General features: G+C 38.6%; 1 long non-coding RNA gene across 2 annotated transcripts in view; it reads right to left on the reverse strand.

Moving 5' to 3' along the window:
* LOC137481199 (uncharacterized) overlaps positions 1-4577 on the reverse strand; it is a 260106-nt gene extending 255529 nt beyond the window's left edge. For both annotated transcript variants that reach the window (XR_011003400.1, XR_011003392.1), the window contains exon 1: positions 4557-4577. This is a non-coding gene — a long non-coding RNA (uncharacterized lncRNA). The remainder of the gene's footprint in view (positions 1-4556) is intronic.
* Between the last annotated feature and the right edge of the window lie 6659 nt (positions 4578-11236).

The raw sequence follows: 11236 nt of genomic DNA on the forward strand, positions 1-11236 counted from the left end.
ACTTTACTGGCTCTGGCCTCCCATCTCTCCAACAGATCTTACTATGGCTCATTCTTCAGTCAGATTCTGGATCACCAGAGAAGAAGTTTGTCTAGTCTGTCTAGTTTGTCTTACTACACAGAACACCCAGTTTCAAAGAACTCACAGCTATCATGCACTTTATCTCATCCTTACACGAATTTAAATACTTAAAATATTTGCTGAAAGGAGACTGTAGTGGCTTATTTAAGTCAATGGCTGATTAGCTACCTAATTTTAACATCTGCACTAAAACCAACATTCAGGTCAGTTCATTATAAGCAGTCAGAAGGCTTCTTCCCAAACAATACTCAGACAAAACAGCAAGAGTTAAATAGTTTTAAAACATTTTTTTACTGCTTCTCTGTGACAAATGCTCAGAAAAACCTTTTTCTAAGCCATCCAAGGCATGATACAAATGCTGAAAAAATTGGACTGCTTTCAGTTCTTTTCATATGACAAAATGTTTAAGCACTTGGAAGCAAAGTTTCACAACTGTACTTTCTGAGCTGACAACAATGGACATATGTACAACTCATTTAAAACAAATACAAAGAACAATATAATTTTATAACCATGGAGTAACTATCCACTGGAGGCTGGTTTGGCCAGCCCTGTAGCATGTTCCCTACTTTATACATGGAGTTAGTTCTTCTCTCTAAGGATATATTGTGGCTGGAAAGGGAATTTTAGTTCAGTCTTAAAACTGGTTTTCTTTTCTTGACTTGGAGATGCCAATAAGGTGAAAATATTTTTGAGGAGGCTTTTATTATTTAATAATGGCATTATTTTATTTCTGGTGTGTGCACACTGGGGTTCTTTCTCATGTTCTATTATACTCAGCCCACACAACTTTTTATTATTAATGAAGTTATTGTGCTTAGTAAGCCAAATACTGAACCTTTGGCTACACCAAGGTAATTCTTTTCAGCACAGAGGCTTTTCAGCTGTGTTTCAACAAACAACTGAATTTGCCTCAGGAATGATAGAAGCCACCTCCTGAGACAGTTTTTTTTTAGTGTCAACACACAGAGTGGGTTAATAACATAGGCCTTATCCCTCCAGGTTCATAGATGCTCCCATTACTTGATGGGACTATTCCTACATAAAAACACTTGCAGAATAAACAGGAAAAGTTGTATTTAGACACTAGATAGTAAGACCCAGCATATCCACAAACACCTGAGCACAACATACAAAAAAGACCTGATAAATCAATGTAGTAACCCAGAAGAACATTGATGCCTTAAGTTTTAGTTTTCATATTTTCCAGATTTTGAACTGCATTAATACATTACTCTGAACTTCATATGAAGTGTTAGCAAGTTCTCTTCACAGTTTAGTTAGACAAAACAATCCTTTTCTAACCCAAGAACCAAGGACACCATTATAGCTTCAAGCCCAAAAAGTGTAAAAAACAGCAAATTGAGGAGAGCAATCTGGGAGGATGGGACCTCATAACCTGAAGCTGTAATTGGACAATTAACCCCAATATGTAAATGGACCAAAACTTGCAAAAGTGTGAAAACGTGTGACCCATCATCCATCTTGGGCGTAGCCTCAGCCAGGCTCTTGCACTGCCCAAGGTGTATCCTTTGAAGGCCTTTCTAATAAATACCTACTTTGTTCCTTTAACACTGTCTAGCCTCTGTTCTAGGTAGCCTCTCAAGGCATCAACACAAGGGCAGTATTTTGTAGATATAGACAAAGCAAGTTCTCCTTCTCAAAATTCCATCTTTTGGATTGAAAGAAGCAAGCTGCACCAATTCTGTGCTTTCTGTCACAGCACAGTTCTCTGAGTCCATCCGTCCCCTGTGGGAGCAGTAGAACAGGGGTACAGGGTGGTGTGTACTTCTTGATCCCAAAATGTCACTGTCCCATCTAGTCCTCACCTCAACAGTACAAACTCATGCAGGTACTGAGGAGATTCTGGTTCTCCTGTAAAATTTCATGATGTCACATGGTGACGTGATTTTGGTATGAAACATCTTTCCCTTCTTAGTTCAAATTCAAGCTGTGAGGCTACCATACCCTCAGTGCAAAGTCTGCAAGCATTTCCTATTAATAGTGAAGAATAAGAACTGGGATGTACTAATGAAAATTTTACTATTTTAATTGCACATGGGTACTGCATTATCTAAGCTACTTTTGTTATTAAAAAGTTGTTTTGAAAAATTTCTACCATACATAAATTTATATCCATCCATGACCTTACCATGAACATTTAAATTTCCTCTGTAAGGAATACACACAGCACTCAGCATTTAAAGTCAATTACTTTTGCCTTAATTACTGTTGGTTTTTTTACACACTTTCTTCATCAACTAATTTTTCTTTCCAATGATGTCACTGCAATTAACTTTATTCAGCCTGAATGTTTTACACAGGCAGCTAGATAGCTGCCTTGGACTTGAATTGCTCAGCCATTTTTGGAACTCAGTCCCCTGTAAGATTTTGCTTCCCTACTTTTCAGGGTGATTTCCAGCCAGCCATCATGGTATTGCTCTGAGGGTAGGTCACAGTCATTTAGCATTTCTATATCCCAGTGTCTTGACTTTATTGTAACATGGGAGCAATGGTTTCTCTGAGTACACAGGCTCATGTCACCTTTTCCTTGGCAGATCAGGTAGCAATCAGAGTTCAGCAGAGGCTTTGTGATTTAAGTCCCTGGCATCATTCCTGCATTGGAGTGTCTCTGCTAAGACTCATAGATTAAGTCATTGATCAAAGCAAATACCCTAACCAAAGTTCCAGAAAGCACTTTTACTTGTGCTTAATTTTAAGTCTGCGGGCAGTTTCACCCGTTCAAAATCTCTGTATTTTCCTGGATGGGAGTCCCTGCCAGCCGTTACAAAGTTTGCAGAACTTGCTCTAACATGGAAGCCCCAGAAAGCCTGCCCATTTTCCTATACATTTCAAGGAATCAGTATCAGTGCACCATGAGCTAACTAAGAAATTAAAAATGAATAGTTTGGCATTTTCCTCAGCATCTAGCAAATCATTTATTATCAACAATTGCCAATAATTCAGCAGCAGCCTCTCCTTTGTTGCCTCTATTATTTGCCAAAAATTCCTCCTTATTTTAGTAAGCCTGGCTGAACAAGGCAGAACATGTTTGTAACATTTTGAAGACTTATTCATATAAAGTGACAAAGACCTTTCCTCCAGGGCACCAGTAGAACAGCAAAACTCTGTACCTGAGTTAATAAGTAAGAGCAAAACAAGTAAAACCTTGGGATTTAGCACTTTTTCCAATTGTGATTTTCCAGAGTCCCTGTTCATCAGCATTTATTATTTACCTTTTAGCTTCATAGCATTTCCTTTTCACTTGGGGCTTGGGTTATTGCTTTGCAAATTATATATTAACATTGCTTACCTACAAATATTTTAGGTATGATCCCAAGGGCAGTGCTGTATGCAATTTGATGAACATTTGAACTTTTAAAATTCAGAAGCGTTTATTGTAACCAGAACTAAAAGACAAAGTTGAATTTTAAGTTTGGTGATTAATTTACATCTATTTAAAGACAAACTGAAGTAGGGCGAAATTCACTCCTTTGCAAAAGACTTGCAATTAAGTTTTTGCTTTGTTTAAAAGCTCCCAACAACAGACCTTACATGCTTGAAAAAGGCAGTCCTGATACATGCCATGAAGAGAAAATACTAGTTTTAACCAGGAAGGAGAAAAGCAAAATTTATTTAAGACGAATATGCCTGCTTAAAAAATCTGGGACTGTAACAACTTTTGAAGAAACCTGGCAGAGTAGTTTATAAAACAAACAGTTGTTCCCTTTTTGGATATTAGTAAGACATCATGAGAAAATTAGAAGAGCCAAAGTATTCTCAGATGTTTGTAGTGAACACTCCCTAGTTCAGTGTTTGGAAAATGCAATGTGTAAAATTTCCCATAAACAAAAGGTTTTCTAAAATGTCAGTTCTGGGATGTTCTTGGCTGAGATTGCTGGAACAAATAGAAATAGGTTTGTGAACATAAATAGCTGATGTGGAGTGTCCTTGGCAATGTCTGTGCTAATAAGTCAAAGATAAAAATAAAGAAAAGAGTAAAATTACAACTCAAAAAGTGACAGAGCTGGGAAATTGAGATTCATATTTCCTGCTCATTTTCTTTCATCCTGCTACAACTTGCTATGTTAGAATACCTGGTATAAAACCTGTCACCAGACACTAATCCCTGAACCAAACTACATTCTGAATGCTCCCAGAAAAGCTGGATAAGGATATGTGTGAACCTCCCATCTTGCAGCAACACTCTTGCAGCCTGAAGCCTTTCATGCAGAAAGTGACTACAGGGGTGATGTGCGCCTTTCACACAGAAGACATTCTTCAGTTTCTGCTAGGCACAAAAGTTGGTTGACTCTTTTTTATTTCACAAAAAAAATCCCTTATGGATAAATAATCAAATTCCAGGAAAGCATGTCTAGAAGGTAAAACACAAAGCTTTGGAAATACAACTGTGAGCAGCAGTAACAAGTAGAAAGGACAAAGCCCAGACTCTAGGAATAAAATGAGTTTCTTACCTTTCTGTCATGATTTGATTAGCAGCAACAGGTTCCACGTTTGATTTCTGGCTCTTTTCTCAGAAACCTAAGAAAATTAAACCAAACTGGTTGAGTGTTCAGTGAATGATACTTTCATCTTTGCAGTGAAAGAAAACACATAACTTCACTGGAGGGACAGAGGTGAAAAGAGTAAAAAATTAAATTCACTGAACAGCTGGTTTTCCCCTAAATATAGTAATAATTAGTCAAATCATTACTCATTCACAATCACAGTGAAGAATTTGATCCTTCTTGACCAAACCCTCTATTCCCATCTGCTTTAATCTAAAACATTTTGAATTACCAATCTGCAAGCATTACATTTTAGATGAGATTAGATAAATTACATCACAGTGACCACAGATAGGTACTAAATTACCAAGACTTTCCTGCTTCATTACAAGCATACAATGTCATCAGATTTTTAGGAGAAGCTGCTTTTGGGTATGGCTTGTCATGGTAGGGGTTTTCTTGGTGTTCATTTTGTTTCGGAGATTTTTTTTGTTGTGTTTTTTTTTTTGGTTTTTTTTTTTTTTTTAAATAGCCCCCAAAAGGCAAAACAAAATACAAAGTGAATTTCTTTTAGACCTCTCTTACTACCACTGCCAAAAACATTCCTTCTGACCATCTGTTTTCTGGAAAGGGCTCCTCACATCTTTTGGGCCTTAGCTGTCAGGGTTTTCTGCATTTGAGAAAGAATATGTGCCTGTGCCTGCACATGAGGCCTTTAATTTGGAAACCAGCACAAAAAAACTGTGTTTTATAAAAAGGCTTTTTTCTAAAGTTGCACAGAAGGCATTTCAGATCAGTTGCAATAGCAGCTAAAGCTGCAGAAGGTCAGTGAAAGCAGCAGAGGAAGCTCCTCAGCTAGGATTAATTACTGACCATTGGTCTGCTTGAAACCATAAAGTTTCTACCACTGTCTTGGGGGTTCTCCTTTACACCTCTCTGTGTTCACACATAAGAGCTATGCAGCTGTCTCTAAATCACTCTCTCAGTGTGCTCAGCACATGAACACCCATATACAAGACATGCTAACGGGGGCCCTGTCAGTAGCTCAGCATATTCAGTTTTCTCTCTCTGGATGACCCAGTGCTGAGGGTCACTCCTGCCAGCAATGGCCAGAGCTCCCAAAGAAGTGTGCCACAAGGCAGAGTAGCAAGACCTGCATTATTACTAGGCCTGCCTGGCGTGCCAGCACACGCATCAAGCTCCTTCAAAGCATTTACTCATCTGTTTTACTGTGCCAGCTACTCAACCACAGCAGCAATGAGTACCTACCCAGCAGAGTAATTGTCTGCATTATGGCACAACCCCACACCAGATGCAGAAACAGCTATAAAAGCAGGCAAAACGGGAACCAGAGGTTGGGCCCCTCCTGCCAAGAAGTAACTTGGGTGGATCAGCATGCCCCAAGGCCATTTGCTTTTATGGACAAACCAGGCTGCTTTTATGAGCCCTTGCTAGCTGTACACAAGGAAACCAAACACAGGATCACAGAATCTTAAAATAACTTAGGCCAAAAGAGACCTCTGGAGACATCTTGTCCATCTGTGCTCAGAGCTGGGCTGACTTGGATCATGTTAGGGCCACCTACAAGTCTCTAACACACCTTACTGTCTGCTGTGTTAGAAAACTCGGACATCAGGCACCACATGCATATGTATCCGTGATGATATTTTGGGTCACATCAACTACAACACCCATAACAAGCTGCTAAACAGAGGGGCAAAAAGAAGAAACTGCAAAGAGGAATATCATGTTCAAATGAAATTCAGACTCCATGATCCTTCTAACCTCAGCAGAAATACTTAACGTGGGTTCAATGCACACAATGCTATTAAAAACCAAACACATCCAAGGAACCCAGTGAGGTCTGTATTGTACATTTTGGCCTTGCTGACACGTGTTTAGTCCACCAGAGCTGAGCAGATATGAAAGGCGAAGAGAAAGCATCTGTAAATGCCACACATTTAAAAACAGCCAGCTGGATCCTATTGACAGTGCTCAAAAACATCAGAATATTTATCATGTCACACTCCCAGGATGGGGCCAAAGCACAGAGTCTGGGCTAGCAGTTGCTGCTTTAATTTACTTGGCTTTAGCAGAGAGTTAAGAAACATCACTTCAAATGAGGAGGTTCTGCTTTGGTGAACTTTACCTGTTACTTGGAAATGTAGGAAAGGTAAGAAAACAGAAAGAACCTCACCAGCCTTAGTTGGAGAGAGTGCAGAAGACAGAAGTAGAATTTACTTGCTTCCATAATCATGGCAAGTTGAGCATTCTGCTCAGTTTGATGATTCAATAACACTGTTTTCAGATAGTTTAGCCAAAAAGTTTTATCTGCAAGTTTTTCTTCTCCCTAAAAAGCACAGCTGCTAAATTATCAAAGGTAGAAAAAGGTAAAGATTCTGAACATGTGGATACTAAAGTAAATTACTTCTTTAGCAATGACCACATGAAAACTCTTAGAATTTCCTTCTGCACTTCATCACTTTTTAGTGGTCTGGATGATCTTGAGAGAACACAGCAAATATTAAGAATCTGATCTGACATAAACAGTAAATGACAAACAATCCCTTCCAGGTATTATAGTGTCAATGGCACACTTCTGTAAGCACTCATTTATTCAGGCTATCTAGTCTCTTCATGTATCAGCACATAGAGGTGATGTAAGAAGTTTAGAGAATTTTCTTCTGTGTGCAAAAACATTGACATAATCACAGTGAAAAATAAGAAATAATTATGAAACATATTAATCGTACTATTATCTTAAGATAAACTTTTCTTGGGTTCTTATATCAAAATTCAACAAGGCTTAAAAGATTTGAAAGTAATTTTGCCCTATGAGGTGAAGAAATTTAAAATGTAGATGTAGTAAGGGGCAGATCCAAACATTTTTGTGATGCCTTTTGACAAGAAGCATTCACACTGATAGCAGTTTTAAGCCTTTTATCACAACAAAAGTAACAGCAAAGTTCTCACAGTGCAGACACAGCTTGTGCTAAGGGTTTCTGAGGCCCAAAAGAAAGCAAAGTGGTAAAAACTAACTACATTTTTGTTTCCAATGGAAAATATCCTTCAGTTGGAAACAGAGACACACAGGTATTCTGAAGTGACATCCCATTCAGGAGGGCTCATATACCAGATTTGTAGAACTCACTGAATCTTGACATTACCCTCAAACCCCAGGCCATTCGTCCTGCATTAGTTTTTATGGATGAACCTTGTCACACCTCTGGCTGGACCACTACAGAAACTGAAGTTTTCCAGCTGAAAACTTGTCCTTTTCTCTCATCTACAAGTGTCAGGTCCCGTCCATGTTTCACCTGCCAGGACTGTGAAGTCCAACAGATTACAAAGGGTCTGCCTACACTTCTACTTGTTCCCACATAAATAAATTCAAACACTCCAAGTGTTTGGTATCTTACCCTTTCATGCTTTTCCAGAAAATCCATTTAAGCCCCCTATAAACCCACCCTTCCCTGAACAGTGTGGCAGAGGTACAAGGCAAAGTGACAATATTCAGATATGCTCACCTCACCCAGGATACCTCAGTCTCAGCAGCTGCACCAAAAAAAAAACCAAACACACCCCACCCCAAATCCCTCCCCCAGAAAAACCCCTAAAAAATATTCCTGACCATAAAAAGATTGGAACTTTAGTTTAGCTAAATAGACATAGAATTTTCATGTTATTCTCTATGTGTTTTAAACAAAAATACCCAACACTACATGCTCCAAGGAAACACGATTAAATAAAATTGCACAGCTCTGATTTCTTGTAACCACTTTAATTTAATTTTGCTTCCCTGAACTTTTTCCTTATGTAAGATGATTAAATTATTTTTAATAACAATGATAATTTGGTCAAGGATAAGAATAAAAGGGTTTTCTGAAGGAAGTTCGTTTTCACATAAATGTACACATATTTAGTGTGCATTCTGTGAACACTTTCTCCCTATGTAATAGAGAGCCAGAAAATCATCTGTCAAGGGATGATGGATGATGAACTCTGCTACTTAGGCCTCAGGGCCCAGCCCTGCTGCTATACTTGACTTAGCCCTCAGTAGGCACTAAGTGCTCTGTCAGATTCACGCCAAGGGAAAAGCTTATGCTTGGAACTCCCAAAAGTGTGGGAACCAGAATAAACAGAGACATTTTTAATGTTACCACACATTTTAAATCTGCTGTGTCACTTTCCTGTAAGCATTGTCCGTATTTTTGTAACATACAGAGTCATTGTGGGTTTGTTCCTCTGCCCATCACCTCTGTTCTTTGTTGTACACTAACCAAGAAAACAAATGAAAAATAAAAGGAATGCACAGCATACATGACCATTTGGCTGACTACAGCACTCTTTTAGCAAAGTAGAGACCAGTTCTTGGGGTTTTCTTTTCTCCCTTCCCTTTGACAGTGCTTTTCTTGGTTTGTTGGAGCAAGGCTTTTCTCACCACATGCAGCTTTATTAATTCAGGGGTTCTTTCAAAGCACTCTGGGGTGTTGTATCACCACACATAGATATGTACAGCAGGGCTATAGTTAAAAGCCATCTTGCCCTTTTCCTTACACCCCAAAAATTCAATCAATCATTGAATTATGCTGCTTGGTCTGGATGGACTGCAGGACTCCCAAAATCTCAAGTATTTCCATTATGAGCCAAAGGTCTCACAGGTCCAAGGTAAAATGATGGTTTCAAACTGATGCCAATTATAAGCATGGTTTTCTAATGCATATTTTTATTTCATATTGCCTAACCACTGATTATAACCAGGCTTTTAAAACAATTTTCTTAAAAGAGAATTGGTCATATGCAGCTATGATGGAATTTCCATCCTTCAGAAATTCCTCAGCAATGAATATCTGTGTCTCCTTTTATTTCATCACAGCCCTCTTTAGATAAAATATTTCTATTGTGGCAAGTAGTAAAAGGTTTTATTCCTTGTTTAGGAGAGGCTGACAAAAAAATGCCATCAAAATTAATAGCTGTTCAAATTACACAAAATAATACTGAGGATCTTTCCCCCCCCCATAATCACTGCAGGTATCTTTACCCATAGAGATCAGTATAGAAGCGTTTTTTGTGAAAAACGCCTCGTTTAGATGTCCCTTCATTTCAAAAGGGATATTCTGTAGCCCTGATTTACCACTGGATAAATTCTAAGGAGGTTACCAGCATTTTACTCATTTCTTGTACCTTCTCAGAACTAACAGAAGTCACTGAGGCATAACATTCCTGATAAAATATCTGCATGTATATTCTTAAATCAGTCACGTTAACTCTTACAGACATCAGCAGGACTCCTGCAGCACCAAAAAGGGACACAGGGAGTCACAGAAAAGAAGACATATTTTTAGGCCAGAGTTACTGTCACAACTCCAGCAAATTCCAAATTTCTTAGATTTTGACATAAATATTTATCCAAGCATGATGCCTATTCCTGAAAACTGGCCTTTCCTAGGCCAGTCATTTGCAACCCCAATGTTGAAAACTGAAATCAGATCATTAGACGAGGATCTACAGTCCACAGTCCTATTAGGCATTTCTTTCCTGCAACACACATTAATACAAGAAGATATCCAAAGGTCCATTCATCTTACTTTACAGATGGGTTTGGCTGACAGCTCTGAGCCTGACTTGCCTTTTATTTCAACGCATTCATCCCAGCACCACTCCAGGCTTCCCTACAAAATATACCCGTCATTCAACAGAAGCAGAAGAGTTTAAATGCTCTTATCTACTCACTTGAAATCCCACCCCCAGGCAAACTGTTCCCTGAGATGATCTTTACCCTTCATTTGAGTCTAATGCACCGAGACCTAAAAAGACATTATGTCCAGAGCCTGGTGTGGCTACGGTAGCAATTACCAGTTCAGCAAATCAGCTTCTCCTTGCAAGCACTTCTCAGGCTATATATAAGCCAAGAAGAACCTGGAATCATTGTGTCAGCAATTCTCAAAGACTATTTTAAATGGTATCAAGTTTAATAAAACTTTTACAACACAGTACAGAGTGTACTTTGTGTTCTTTTGAAATTGATGGAACAAGCAAATTTTTCCAGGTTTGTAGGCATAACATTTATTAAATTATAATAAGAAAATATCTATTTAAAACCATGAAATGAAAGACTATAATATACATTTAAAGGTCAACAACTGCATGAGTTTCCTTATTATATATTTTATCTGAGAAGCACTGGGAGACAAAGGAGCCCTGACTCTATCCATGTGCAAGCTGCACACTGTTGTTATTGCCTGCCCTGATTTGGACAAGGAACTACATACTCTTATGGATGGTCCTCCTTCACCCAAGCCTCTTACAAAACTGCCTTCAGCCATTAAGATGGTGACTTACATCCTTTAAATAATTTCCAGCACATGTATCACATATAGATGGAGCTTTTGCAGCTGCAATAGCAAGGTCAGACTGAAATAGAGTGATTTTATTCCATCTCTGCACCATACTTCCTTTAGGCTGTTCTTTAAATCAGTTTTGCCACCTTCACCCCAATTTCCTTTCTGCAACCATGGAAGCTTAATATGTTCTTTAGAAGGGAAGAGTGGCTCTGTTAACTAATATTGCCAAACAGAAACAACAGAGATGATCAACAAAGAAAATACCCAGATGAAGTGCTAACTTCAGCACCAAGAGTCTGGAAA

The sequence above is a fragment of the Anomalospiza imberbis genome, chromosome 12, assembly GCF_031753505.1.
Source record: "Anomalospiza imberbis isolate Cuckoo-Finch-1a 21T00152 chromosome 12, ASM3175350v1, whole genome shotgun sequence".
NCBI lineage: Eukaryota > Metazoa > Chordata > Aves > Passeriformes > Viduidae > Anomalospiza > Anomalospiza imberbis.